The sequence below is a fragment of the Anomaloglossus baeobatrachus genome, unplaced genomic scaffold, assembly GCF_048569485.1.
Source record: "Anomaloglossus baeobatrachus isolate aAnoBae1 unplaced genomic scaffold, aAnoBae1.hap1 Scaffold_52, whole genome shotgun sequence".
Taxonomy (NCBI): domain Eukaryota; kingdom Metazoa; phylum Chordata; class Amphibia; order Anura; family Aromobatidae; genus Anomaloglossus; species Anomaloglossus baeobatrachus.
The window spans coordinates 574,059-590,221 of NW_027444564.1; positions in this window are offsets into that span (position 1 = coordinate 574,059).

Genomic DNA, 16,163 nt, shown 5'->3' on the forward strand with positions numbered 1-16,163 from the left:
AAGCAGCCTTATAGGGGTAATATCCCCCCCCCGATTCTGTACTAATGTCCCCCATTTTGGCCCCTTCCAGTAATGTTTCTCTCTTCCTGGTGTATATGTCCCTCATCCGGGCATATATGTTCCCCATCTTTGTCCCATAATAGTATACATGATCCCCATCCTGGTATATATGGCTCCCATCTTGGTATGTTGGTGTTGGGGTGGTTTTCGTGACGCTACCCACGGGTTGTGGTGATGCTGGGCACCACTGCTGCGGTGAAGGTGGCGGGCTTCCGGGAGCGGTGTCGGGGCGCAGCTTTGGTGTTAACCCCTCCGTGGGTAGGGGCGGTGTGTCCCGGGGCCCGGTTGCGGGGAGATATGGTGCGGGGCACAGTGCTGTGGTGTGATGCGGTGCTGCAGTACTCACGATTTAGTCACTCAGGGTCTCTGGTAAACCAAACAAGATGTAGAACGGGCGGCCCACAGCCGGCTGCAGCACTGGACGGTGTGACAGGGTCCCCTTTCTCCTGCACCTAACGTAAGTGGACCACGGTGCCTAAGCATGGGTGGTCCTCTCCCCGGCGGATATGTCGTGGGAGCTCCTTTGCCCGCAGGCGCTGGCCCTTGGATTTATGGCCTCTGGCGGTGGCTGCTATCCAGTCGGGTTGGGCTGTTGCCTTCAATCGGGTATTTGGTTGGGAAAGGACCATATGGTGGCCTACGGACTAGTCAGGGTCTGAGTACTCTTCCTGGTGCTCCGGTAGACTGCTGGCTCCCGTGTTCGGGTCCGGCGGGCTCCAATCCGGTTCCAGTCCCTACGGTCCCACCAGTCGTGTTCCCGGTCTCCTGCAGGCGGCTCCTGCCGTCTGCCTGCCTGACTGTGTGAGGGTCCTAGGCTCCGACCCAGGCCCCTTGCAGCGCTGTGTGTCACACTCTGCTCTCCACTCAACTGTGCCAACTGTACTCCTCACTGTCCACAACTGGACTCTACTCCTTACTGTCCAACTCTGAACTTCACACTGCACTACTCAGACTACTGTCCATGACTGGACTGAGCTGCTTCCCTGCCTCAGGCCAGCAGACTTCTCGGTGGGCGTGTCTTTCCGCCTGACTCCGCCCACCCGGTGTGCCTGTCTAACACTGAGGGAGGCAATCAGGTCTTGATTGACGGATGTTAACTTCCTAGTGTGGGGGGGGGGTGTGTGTGGTGTCTAATAACCTGTGACCCCTGGTTGTCCAGGGCGTCCCATATATGTTTCTCATCACGCTGCAGACATAAAAAAACAACTGATTATACTCACCATCCCTCTGCTCCCCCAGTGTGCGGTGTTGTCTTTGATGCTGGCAAGTGACTTCAGTGTATAAGCGGCACATCGCATGACGTCACTGCCATGCACCTACAGGTACACGCGGATGTCGGCTGCCGGAATATTCACTGGTCCCCACACCTAGGATTATGGGCGTGTGGAGCAGTGAATATTCATTCTCTAATAAAAAAACACGTGATCACCGAGCTGCAGCAGTTAGCTGGTGACCGGGTGATCATGTGTGCCTGCTATTAATGAATGAATATTCACTACTCCCCATGCTCATAATCCCGCTCATCTCTCGATGCCGGCTTCAGTGCGTTGAGGTAGACTGGATTATAAGTGAGGGGAGCAGTGAATATTCACTTTTGTTATTATCGGGTACACTGTTAGCCCTGGTTTCTGCCTCCTGTGACCCACTCCTCCACCGCCGCCCCTCCAGTCACCGTCACATCAGGACTATGACTCACCCCCCCTTTCCCTAAGACCCCCCCCCTTTTCTACACAATTTATTTTGGGGGGGAGGGTGTATCTTAAAGTCCGAAAAATATGGTAATTGGTTAACAAATAGTAAGGCGGGCTTTGCACACTACGACATCGCAGGTGCGATGTCGGTGGGGTCAAATCGAAAGTGACGCACATCCGGCGTCACTTGCGATGTCGTAGTGTGTAAATCCTAGATGATACGATGAACGAGCGCAAAATCGTCGTCATCGTATCATCGCTGCAGCCTCCGACATTTCCATAATGCCGGGGGAGCGACAGGTACGATGTAGTTCCTCGTTCCTGCGGCCGCACACATCGCTGTGTGTGAAGCCGCAGGAGCGAGGAACTTCACCTTACCTGCCTCCCGGCTGCATTGAGAAGGACGGAGGTGGGCGGGATGTTTACATCCTGCTCATCTCCGCCCCTCCACTTTAATTGGCCGCCTGCCGTGTGACGTCACTGTGACGCCGCACGACCCGCCCCCTAAGGAAGGAGGCGGGTCGCCGGCCAGAGGGACGTCGCACGGCAGGTATGTGCGTGTAAAGCTGCCGTAGCGATAATAATCGCTACGGCAGCTTTCACTATATATCGAACGTGCGACGGGGGCGGGACTATCGCTGCAGCATCGGTAACACATTGTTACCGATGTTGCAACGTGCAAAGCCCGCCTTAGAGTAAAAAATTACAATACAATCAAAATCGTATAACATAAAAGGGCACAATCATTGTGAATGTGTCTGACCGTTTCAGGCACCACCCTCTTTCATTAAACTTCTCTTACATTTCAGACTAAAAATGTCAAAACTCACTAAATGTTTGAACAGTTAAGGTGTGTGATGCACAAAATGTGTGACTTTTACACAATAGTTCTTGCGCAATGAGTTAGATGAATTTCCCCTTAAATAGTGCTTATCACAAATCTGTGGCTGCCTTTATTATTTACTAAAGCAGTGGAGAGCCGCGGATTAGTGAATCTTCTAAATATAATCCAGCACAAAAACTTTTGGAAGTGTCCCTAATGTCCCCAAAAGAAACTTTTAGGTTGTGAGATCCCACAACCCTCAGCGATCACTGATCGTGTAAGAGTGATCTCTACGACCCCAGCTCTGCGGCATCCTTCTTAAGCAGTTCAGTAAAATCTTAACGGGAAGGTGTCGTCCAAAAAAAAAAATTAAATAATAACTTAAAAATGTAAAGTATTAATGTTTTGCTCAAATATTATTTGTTTTTAATTGAGCAAAATAAAAAAATAAAAAGTTTGATATTTTCCACTCTTAAACACTAGAGGAAGCAGCTGCTGAAATCTGAAACTGTAGAAATAGCCTGGATTACAGCTGCAGTAAAGTGGGCGGAGTCTGCTCTCCTGTGTGTGATGTCACCTCCCCTCCCAATCTGAGGGTTTCCAAAGGATAACACAGAATGAAGTTTAGATCACAGTGCACAGCCATTTTGTTGGTGACCAGAAATGTCTAAGGCTAAGTTCACATTTCCGCTAAAATCTATCAGTCACAATCCGCTGCTCTTGTAAACAACGGAATCCGTTTAGCGGATTCCGCTGCTCCCATAGACTTGTATGAGCAGTGGATTGTGACTGATGATGCTGCGTTGCACCCTCTGCCCGACTGATCAGTCGTGGAACGACTGACCGCCGGGCGGGGGGAACGCAGCATGTAACGTTTTTTGAGCAGCGAGATCCGTCGGATTTCGCTGCGCATGCTCTCTGGCTCCCTGCACACGTCACCAGCTTTGGTTGGTTACCCGATATTTACCCTGGTTACGGTGCAAGGAGCCAGCGCTAAGCGGTGTAGGCCCGTAACCAAGGTAAATATCGGGTAACCAAGGTAAACATCGGGTGCTTTGCTGTTACCCGATATTTAGGCTGGTTACGTGTGCAGGGAGGCCGACACTCCCCCGCTCGGCCCCGCCCCCTCCCGCACTCCGCACATGTATGTACACACACACACACACACACACCTGTCCCCAGCCATGCAGACAAGCACTGCCACTGACACCCTCGTCTGGCCCCGCCCCCCGCTCGGCTCCGCCCCCTCCCGCACTTTGCATGTGCACACACACACATACATACATACATGCACATACACACACTCACTCACACATACTCACCAGTCCCCAGCCATGCAGACCGCAGCACTTCTACTCACATCCTCAGCGCCTGGCCCCGCCCCCCACTCGGCTCCGCCCCCTTCCGCACTTTGCATGTGCACACACATACATACATACATATATACATACATGCACATACACACACTCACACATACACTCACCTGTCCCCAGCCATGCAGACCACAGCACTTCCACTGACATCCTCAGCGCCTGGCTCCGCCCCCTCCCGCATTCAGCATGTGTGTATACACACTCTCTCTCTCTCTCTGTCCCGTCCCGTCCCGTCCCGTCCCGTCCCGTCCCGTCCCGTCCCGTCCCGTCCCGTCCCGTCTCTGCGGCACTGACGTCCTCAGTGCCACGGCCCCGCTCGGCTCCCCTCCCCACCGAACTCCGCCCCCCGCACACAACGGAATCCGACAAAGAATTCTGTTCTTTGTCATCCGTTGTACAGCGTTGAACAGCGCATCAGTCACATGCGTCAAGCGACGCATGTGACTGATACAAAACAACGGAAATGTAAACTTAGCCTAAAGTGTCACCAAGGACAGCAGGAGTATCACACAGGATAGGATTAGATACACGGCTCAGCAGACAGTTCCAAACAGGACAGGATTAGATACACGTCTCACCGAACACATATCACTCAGGATAGGATTAGATACACAGCTCAGGAGACAGTATTACACAGGAGAGGATTAGATACACACCTCAGCAGACAGTATCACACAGGAGAGGATTAGATACACAGTTCATCAGACAGTATTACACAGGAGAGGATTAGATACACAGCTCAGCAGACAGTATCACACAGGAGAGGATTAGATACACAGCTCAGCAGACAGTTCCAAACAGGACAGGATTAGATACACGTCTCACCGAACACGTATCACACAGGATAGGATTAGATACACAGCTCAGGAGACAGTATACACAGGAGAGGATTAGATACACAGCTCAGCAGACAGTATAACACAGGAGAGGATTAGATACTCAGCTCAGGAGGCAGTATCACACAGGATAGGATTAGATACTCAGCTCAGGAGGCAGTATCACACAGGAGAGGATTAGATACACACCTCAGCAGACAGTATCACACAGGAGAGGATTAAATACACAGCTCATCAGACGGTTCCACACAGGACAGGATTAGATACACGGCTCACCGAACACGTATCACACAGGATAGGATTAGATACACAGCTCAGCAGACAGTTCCACGCAGGACAGGATTAGATACACAGCTCAGCAGACAGTATTACACAGGAGAGGATTAGATACTCAGCTCAGGAGGCAGTATCATACAGGAGAGGATTAGATACACACCTCAGCAGACAGTATCACACAGGATAAGATTAGATACACAGCACAGCAGACAGTTCCACACGGGACAGGATTAGATACACGTCTCACCGAACACGTATCACACAGGATAGGATTAGATACACAACTCAGCAGACAGTATTATACGGGAGAGGATTAGATACTCAGCTCAGGAGGCAGTATCACACAGGAGAGGATTAGATACACAGCTTAGCAGACAGTATCACACAGGATAGGATTAGATACACAGCTCAGCAGACAGTATCACACAGGAGAGGATTAGATACACAACTCAGCAGACATTATTACACAGGAGAGGATTAGATACACGACGCACCAAACACGTATCACACAGGAGAGGATTAGATACACAGCTCAGCAGACATTATCACACAGGAGAGGATTAGATACACAGCTCAGCAAACACTATCACACAGGATAGGATTAGATACACAGCTCAGGAGACAGTATTACACAGGAGAGGATTAGATACACGGCTCAGCAGGCAGTAACACACAGGATATGATTAGATACACAGCTCAGCAGACTGTACCACACAGGATAGGATTAGATATCCAGCTCACCAGACAGTATCACACAGGACAGGATTAGATACATAGCTCAGCAGATGGTACCACACAGGACAGGGTTAGATTCACAGCTCACCAGACAGTATCACACTGGAGAGGATTAGATACACAGCTCAGCAGACAGTATCACACAGGAGCGGATTAGATACTCAGCTCAGGAGGCAGTATCACACAGGAGAGGATTAGATACAGAGCTCAGCAGACAGTATCACACAGGATAGGATTAAATACACAGCTCAGCAGACAGTTCCACACCGGACAGGATTAGATACACGTCTCACCGAACACGTATCACACAGGATAGGATTAGATACACACCTCAGCAAACAGTATCACACAGGATAAGATTAGATACACAGCTCAGCAGACAGTATCACACAGGAGCGGATTACATACTCAGCTCAGGAGGCAGTATCACACAGGATAGGATTAGATACACAGCTTAGCAGACAGTACCACACAGGATAGGGTTAGATACACAGCTCAGCAGACTGTATCACACAGGATAGGATTAGATACACAGCTCAGCAGACAGTATTACACAGGAGAGGATAAGATACACGACGCACCAAACACGTATCACACAGGAGAGGATTAGATACACAGCTCAGCATACAGTATTACATAGGAGAGGATTAGCTACTCAGCTCAGGAGGCAGTATGACACAGGAAAGGATTAGATACACAGCTCAGCAGACAGTATCACACAGGATAGGATTAAATACACAGCTCAGCAGACGGTTCCACACAGGACAGGATTAGATACACGGCTCACCGAACACGTATCACACAGGATAGGATTAGATACACAGCTCAGGAGACAGTATTACACAGGAGAGGATTAGATACACGGCTCAGCAGACAGTATCACACAGGAGAGGATTAAATACACAGCTCATCAGACGGTTCCACACAGGACAGGATTAGATACACGGCTCACCGAACACGTATCACACAGGATAGGATTAGATACACAGCTCAGCAGACAGTTCCACGCAGGACAGGATTAGATACACAGCTCAGCAGACAGTATCACATAGGAGAGGATTAGATACACAGCTCAGCAGACTGGTCCACACAGGATAGGATTAGATACATGGCTCAGCAGACAGTATCACACAGGATAGGATTAGATACCCAGCTCACCAGACAGTATCACACAGGACAGGATCAGATACATAGCTCAGCAGATGGTACCACACAGGACAGGGTTAGGTTCACAGCTCACCAGACAGTATCACACTGGAGAGGATTAGATACACAGCTCAGCAGACAGTATCACACAGGAGTGGATTAGATACTCAGCTCAGGAGGCAGTATCACACAGGAGAGGATTAGATACACAGCTCAGCAGACAGTATCACACAGGATAGGATTAAATACACAGCTCAGCAGACAGTTCCACACAGGACCGGATTAGATACACGTCTCACCGAACACGTATCACACAGGATAGAATTAGATACACACCTCAGCAGACAGTATCACACAGGAGCGGATTACATACTCAGCTCAGGAGGCAGTATCACACAGAGAATTAGATACACATCTCAGCAGACAGTATCACACAGGATAGGATTAGATACACAGCTCAGCAGACAGTATCACACAGGATAGGATTAGATACACACTCAGCAGACAGTATCACACAGGATAGGGTTAGATACTCAGCTCAGGAGACAGTATCACACAGGAAAGGATTAGATACACAGCTCAGCAGACAGTATCACACAGGATAAGATTAGATACACAGCACAGCAGACAGTTCCACACAGGACAGGATTAGATACACGTCTCACCGAACACGTATCACACAGGATAGGATTAGATACACACCTCAGCAGACAGTATCTTACAGGATAAGATTAGATACACAGCTCAGCAGACAGTATCACACAGGAGCGGATTACATACTCAGCTCAGGAGGCAGTATCACACAGGAGAGGATTAGATACACAGCTCAGCAGACAGTATCACACAGGATAGGATTAGATACACAGCTCAGCAGACAGTATCACACAGGATAGGGTTAGATACTCAGCTCAGGAGACAGTATCACACAGGAAAGGATTAGATACACAGCTCAGCAGACAGTATCACACAGGATAGGATTAAATACACAGCTCAGCAGACGGTTCCACACAGGACAGGATTAGATACATGGCTCACCGAACACTTATCACACAGGATAGGATTAGATACACAGCTCAGGTGACAGTATTACACAGGAGAGGATTAGATACACTGCTCAGCAGACGGTACCACACAGGACAAGATTAGATACACGGCTCAGCAAACAGTATCACACAGGAGAGGATTAGATACACAGCTCAGCAGACAGTATCACATAGGAGAGGATTAGATACACGGCTCAGCAGACAGTATCACACAGAATAGGATTAGATACACAGCTCAGCAGACTGGTCCACACAGGATAGGATTAGATACACGGCTCAGCAGATAGTATCACACAGGAGATACCCATTTTACCCATTAGATACCCATTTTACCAGACAGTATCACACAAGACAGGATTAGATACATAGCTCAGCAGATGGTACCACACAGGACAGGGTTAGATACACGGCTCACCAGACAGTATCACACGGGAGAGGATTAGATACACAGCTCAGCAGACAGTATCACACAGGATATGATTAGGTACACAGCTCAGCAGACAGTATCACATAGGAGAGGATTAGATACACGGCTCAGCAGACAGTATCACACAGAATAGGATTAGATACCCAGCTTACCAGACAGTATCACACAGGATAGGATTAGATACACAGCTCAGCAGACGGTACCACACAGGATAGGATTAGATACACAGCTCAGCAGACAGTATCACACAGGAGAGGATTAGATACACGGCTCACCAAACACGTATCATACAGGATAGCATTAGATACACAGCTCAGCAGACAGTATCACACAGGAGAGGATTAGATGCACAGCAGGCAGTATCACACAAGAGAGGATTAGATACAAGGCATGGGGGGGTAGCGAGGGGTGTCAATGAAGACGGTAGCAGCAGCTGCGGGGGAGGAGCAAGGAGAGTGGGGGGGTATCATTGGAACATTGGAGACAGTAGCATCTGCGGTGGTGGGGGGAGGGGCGTAGGTACTCACATGCTCTACACGCACACAAACACACACAGCTCTGCTGCATGCTTGCCGGCAGCGGCGGAGGGGGAGAAGAGCGGGGCTGGGTAGAGCGGGAGGAGGGGGTGTCATTGGAATCTGTAACAGCGGGGGGAGGGGAGGCGGCCCGGCGCCCCGTACTCATACATCCCGGTGGTTGACGGGTAAAGTGGAGCAAACATCATACGCTGTGTGCGCCACAATGATGGTGCTGATCTACTCCCTCTGCTGTGATCTGGATAGCCCAGGGAGCGCGTGCATTTCACAGCAGATGCCTTCTCTAATGTTACTAAATGGGGTCGGAGCCCGACTATCAGAGTCTATGCACAGAGGGCTGCCATAAAGGAGGTGAGTATCTGTCCTTACAAACACCAAATCCAAGATGGCAGCGCCCAGTGCCTCCAGTAAAATTAGAATCAAATAAAAAATAAATAAGCAGTGATTTTAATTTTGTATTAAAAATACTTGTTTTCATAATCACTATTATTAATACAAAAATAAAAAACTGCGACACCCTTCCTTTAAACAAGTATATGACCGCGCTGGACTAGTAGAGAGAGCAATGTATCGTGCTTAGAGCAGCTGCAGAGATTTGTGGGAGCCCGCTCTGCACACTGAGATCCCACAAAATGGAAATTCAGGTTCCACTTTGCTAGTAAGTTGGGTATTTTGAGAGCCTTTAGGAACATTTGTGAAAGCTTTTGATACTGGATTATATTTAGATAATTCACTAATCTCAGGTTTCCCACTGCTTTATTTACTAAAAAGCGCAGCCCCAGATTGGAGATAGGAACTCTGAAGTATATCACATTGTATATAATTGCATTTCAAAGCTTTTGTTTTGTTAATAAATGCTTGAAAATATATATTCTTCATGCCTGTCTTTCTCTATTGTCTAGATGTGATGATTTTGCCTCAGAACATCTGTAGACATTTCACACTAAAATAATGAGGGTAGAATTGAATCACACTGCATCCTAGATATGTGGAAGTTGTTAAGATGCTCTGATCCCAATTTATCAAAGCTTTTATGCCAAAAAATTGTCACAAAATCTCTGAAAAGTCTCTCAAAAATTTGGATCAATTCAAAGTGGTGCCAAATTTTGGCGGCTTTTGGCATTTTCACTTTAAAATTGGCAAAGTTTGGGTGGGACGGTGGCGTGACAGCACAGCTCCTTTGTTATTTTACCTGTTTACCAAAACATTTTCAATATACAGTTATGTAATCGATATGCGTTTTTAAGTGCTGATTCTCAGCTTTAATTTGAGGGTATTAACATACTAATTGGAGCCAGGGTTTAGGAATTACAGCCCATAAACATGTAGCGGTCTCTTTAAAAAGAGACCAGAAGTAACTGGACAATTATCTTAAAAGCTCTTTAATGGGCTGCGTAGGATATTCCCTCATGAATTCATTATAAATTAAGCAGATAAAAGGTCTGGAGCTGATTCCAGATGTGACATTTGCATTTGGAAGCTGTTGTTGTAAACCCACAACATGCGGTCAAAGAAGGAGAACATCATTAGGATAAAAAATGAGAGCTAATAGTAATGTTAGGGGTGGCCAAATCAGAAATTTGGTATAACAAATGAACGCACTCGAGAGCATGGGAACTCAAAGAGGTCTGGATGTCCAAGGAAGACAATAGTGATGGGTGATCACAGAATCCTTTCCTTAGTGAAGGAAAAGTCCTACACAACATCCACCCAAGTGAAAAAACATTCTCAAGAAAGTAGACGTTTCAGTATCTAAGTGTGGCACCTGCTTTGGGAGCGATGTATAGAATTCCACCCACATTCACCTCTACAGATGTTGCTTCTTTGGTTGAACTGCAGAATACTACAACTCCCAAGGTGCCATGCAAATCTGGAGAAGGAGGAAACAGGACGGGGGGGGGGGGGGGGGGAGGGGGTGGAAGGAAGTTGAGCCATCTTGGAGGGGTGAAGCTGCCACTCTGTGTGATGAGAGACTGAGTTCTGAAGCTAGAGGATGCACTATTAGTAGGAGCTGCTGTCCTCCAGGTTTACCATGCCGAAGAAGGATTTTGCCTGCTGTACCCACTACTCTCTGCAAGCCATTGAATCCAGAAGCTCCAGTGTGGAATAATCTGAGAAAACAGACCTGCTGCAGATAGAAGTGAGTAGGACATTGCTGTGACTTGTAGTTCTACAGTTTGAGAAGTGTGAACAAAAGAGAAATGAGTATAAATGCAAATACAAGAATTTTATTAATGGAGATAACACGCAAGACAGCACAAAATCACACTTAAAATTGCTACAGAAAATCAAAACATCACAAGGGGTACAAGGTTTATATTCAGTTGGTTAATGTAAAAGTTTCCTGTCTGTCTGAAGTAGCCGTGGAAGAGGTGGGAAAGTCTAAATGACGGGACTAAATATAATGTAAGCAAGACACTTCATGACATGGACCAGACTCCATTGCATGATTTAATAGAATTACTAACAACTATGAGGTTGGGAGTAGAAGGTCCTACAATGAGGTGACAGTAACAGGGGAAACCACAATGTCACCAGGTATGAATAAAACATAACCCATTCACTCATGCATAAGATTTGGTTAGAGGATTCTGACCCTCGAGTTCGAGAATCAGAATCATGGGAGGATAATCATCATGCAAGGAGAGTTTAGCCCCAGTATCAATAGACACCAATTAAATACAAGGATGCATGGAACAAATCAGGGGCCCAAGTACAGAGTACTAGTGTAGATGTTAACCTAGATTAACCTGAAGTATACCACGTGATAACAGGGTAAACCTGGATGAGATCATGACATTAAAATAGTAAAGTGCGTGTGCACATAGCCATCCATGAATAGTGGTAAGTATGTATACAAATACAGGTTAAAATAATTACCTAGAAAAACTGTGGTTCAGGTAATAAAACAGGGGACCCTGAGGCATAGTAACACCTATGTACACATACCCAGAAGAGTTAGGATCACCACCGACGCGTGTTTCACGGAGGTATTGTTGCTTTCTCAAGGAGGAAGACCCTAATGGCAGTATAAACCCAGTAGGTATAAATAGCCTCTGTTAATTATCATTGCTGTCAGGTGTAACAATCCCTCAGCCGAGGGATATGTGATGGAGAGAACAATAACGCCCATCAAGCAGGTGATAGGGCATCACCTAGATAGTGGGCGGAAACCTAAGACAGGTCACATGATGATCACTGAAAAAGGCGGATTATACGAAGATCACAAAGATTGTTAATAGTAATCGCAATCTGACGTGGCAGCACTGGTAGCAGGGTACGCTACTGATAATGAAAAACAAATGTACAAGAGACGTGAAACATCTAGTGTAAGGTGAACCGGGGACTATCTCACATTACCCAGATGTCCCGCCCTCCAGCCAAGTCAGGAAGGAACACGTGGTGCCGAAGACGTGTAACCCCGGCAATCACGTGATCCAACCCGGCATTAGACATAACAGGGCGTAACACAACACATGGTGGATATACTTCCAGGAGTCACGCCTCCAACCAGTCACAAAGCAGACATGTAAAACGTAAGAGGTACGTCTGCACAGTGACCACCCAGCCAATCCCAGATTGAGGACAAGTTTATAGAAAACATATATTAGTTAGTATAGATCAGCATGTTCTTCTGCCAACATATCATAACAAAACATAAATCTATCACATCCGATTCACGTCCCCACCGGGGCAGGTACATAAGACCATAAGTCACTTAGTGATCGCTTATAGGACACAGATTATAAAAAAAGCACACACCTTGCTAACCGCAATCACAGCAAGGCATAATAATACTAGTAGCACAGTGCACCGCTAAGGTAAGGGGACAGTTATATAAAACGGGAATCATTTAGCGCTAATGGTCTGGAAGTGTCCCACACTGCTGGAGTATCCAGCCCTCAGGCTGAGTCAGGAAGGCACACGTGCCGAGGACGCGTAACCCCGGCAACCACGTGAGCCAACCCAACATCAAGCATGTCAGGGCGTGAAACCACGCATAGTGGACGTAGTTCCAGAAATCCCGCCCCCAACCAATCACAGAGCAGGCGACTATAGCACCGGAGACGCATCAACACAGCAACTTCTGGGCCTATCTCCGATTGAGACGGGCATGAAAAGGGGTGTGTAGTAAGTGATGTAAATTAATACATCCTATTATCAGCAAAACACATTGCAAGACACAAATGCACCGCCCCAGGTGCACATTACGAGCGGGGCAAAACAATAGCCCCTGTGACAAACTGCCAGCAGACTAAGAACATTTGTATAAACATAGAGGTACAAAAATACCAAACATAGTAAACATTAATGCTGCTTCAGCAGACTAAACTTGTAAAGTAGGGGGAATGAGATATATATTAAGGATAGAAAGAAGGCTTATAAAGAACATGCTGATCATTAGATCATATGTCACGTTAAAAGTATACCATTGGTCATAGAGTATAAATACTTCAAATATAAATATAGTAAAAGGCCAATAGAAAAATAGATCAATATATATATATATATATATATATATATATATATATATATATATATATCTATATATATATATAGATATATGTTTCCAAGATAATCGTTTGTTTTACCAAACACAATAATAATATGACAACAAATACACACATATGTCAGGAGTATATCAATGTGTGGTATTAAGATCGTAGAATAGCAGGAACGTCCATTCAGAAGATATCATTGATGTTCAGTGATGCCGGCACAAACTTGTAGGGTGATAGGAAAACAGGATCTTATATGATACGTCCAAAGATCAGAAAACGAATTTAGTATTGCATCAAAGACGGTTCTAATAAAAAGAAATAAACAAGAGAGGAATAAGTATACATAAAAGAAGACCACTGGGAAATACATTCACCACAGACGAATTAATTGATAAGCGGTAGAGTAATAAAAACAAAATTAAAACAATTATGGTATGTTAAAAACGACCAAGTGATATAAGAAGAACATTATGCTTGGAAAAGCTCAGATAAACCCTATAAAAAGACACAAAACTGATGTTTTCGTTCAGGCCTCCAGGTGTTAAAGTCCCAAGGATGGTGATCCATCGAGCCTCGACTTGGGCTAAACGTTTCTTGAGGTCACCACCCCTGGAGCCTCCATGAACAACATCAATACCCCGTACCTTGAGGCCGGATTGATCACATCCATGAAATCTCCTGAAATGTCGAGGAAGTGTCTTCAGGAGAGTGACATCGATCACATCGGAGGCAGCATGGATATCCGGTACATGCTTTCTGGTACGCACCCGCAATTCGCGTGATGTGAGACCAACATATACCAGAGAATATGGACAGGTAGCATAGTAAATCACATGCGTGGTAGCACATGTGATATGATGTTGTATATTCATTGTCCGTGTGTCGTCCGATGATGAGAAAGTCATGGAGCGGAGGATATTAGGACATGCGACACACCGCCCACAGGGAAAACATCCCTGTGTCGGGCCGCGAGTGCCAAACAAATTGGAAAGCGGAGGAATATAATGACTCCTTACCAGGATGTCACGGAGATTCTTAGCACGGCGAGCTGTCATAAGGGAACCTGAAGGGAGTATATCTGCCAAAATTGGATCTGTGCGTAGAACAGGCCAGTGTTTATCAAGGATGCCCCGCATCGTCTGCCATTGGTTGTTAAAGGTTCCTATAAAGCGAATAGGAGGGTTAATATGTGGTTGTTGTTGTTTACAATTATATTGAAGGAATTGTGTGCGTGGAGTTCTTTTGGCACGTAAATACCCCTTCTTAATGCAGTGATTGCTGTATCCACGATCCTGGAAACGGCGTTTGAGTTCTGCGGCCTGTTTTTCAAATGACTGGTCAGAGGAGCAGATCCGCCTAATCCTTAAGAATTGGCCGGTCGGGATGGCGCGTATGGTGGCAAAGGTATGGGCTGAGGATGCATGCAGCAGGGCATTGACTGAGGTGGATTTCCGATACATACTAGTTTGTATGAATGACAAAGGATCCACCTCGATGTTGATGTCCAAAAAGTCAATGCACCTGCTGCTATTTTTATGTCAGTTTTATATTAAGATTATTAGCATTCAATTGACCCAAAATGCATCAAGCTGCTCCACCGTGCCCTGCCAAAAAAATAATACATCATCAATATATCTGAGCCAGCACTGCACATGGGAGCTGGCACTGATGCCCCCATCGCCAAAAACCAACCTCTCCCACATGCCAAGGAAGAGGTTGGCATACGAAGGGGCACAGGCCGCCCCCATGGCAGTGCCATGCATGCAGATAAAATAGATCTTTAAAAATAAAAAAATTGTGCGTAAGTGCAAAGTGGAGAAGCTCAAGGATGAAGAGGTTCAATTTGCCATCACGACTGCCCATCTCAAGAAAAAGGCGGACCGCCTTCAGACCATCAGAATGTGATATGCATGTGTAAAGGCTCTCCACATCAGCTGTTACAATCAACATATCCTGATCCATAAAGATGCCGTCAATCCTCCTGAGGATGTCTGTCGTGTCACGGACATTAGAGGGCAAGGTTTTTACTAGAGATTTTAGATGATAATCAATAAATTTACAAATTGGATCACACAAGCCGTCTATGCTGGACATAATAGGATGCCCCGGGGGATTAAGGGCATCTTTATGGATCTTAGGTAATAGGTAGAATGTAGGCACCTTTGGATATTTAGTGGAGAGCCCCTCCATCATTTTTTATCAATAATGCCGCTTTCACACGCCACCTCCAGGATCCCCAGAAGGTCAATAGAAAACCGCTGCAAGGGGTTAGATGGCATGACGCCTCTCTGGACTATGGCAGCATTATCTTTCCAGCATTGTCTGTCTGGCTATGGATCCTGTTTGACTGGCGCCATGGATCTGCATATCTAATATCATACCTCTTTGGCCTCCTGATGAACCACATGTTTATTATGTGGGGAAACGCGTCGAGGTGGAGACTGTTGTAATTCTACCATGAATTTGATGGCTCACTCCTGCTATTATTAAAAAATAAGGGGACACTTGGAGAGCATCAGCATATACTTACCTGGACTTTCATGGACAGCAAACCTCCTACATTCCCTTACTATGTGGCGCTGCCTGAATAAACCGAAATATGGTTTCAAAGTTAAGTCCTGAGCTCCGACTTGATCCCTTATATGTGAACCTTATCCCTGTTGAATATCTATGCCTATCCTTCAAATGATATTGTACTATGTATATATGTGACCT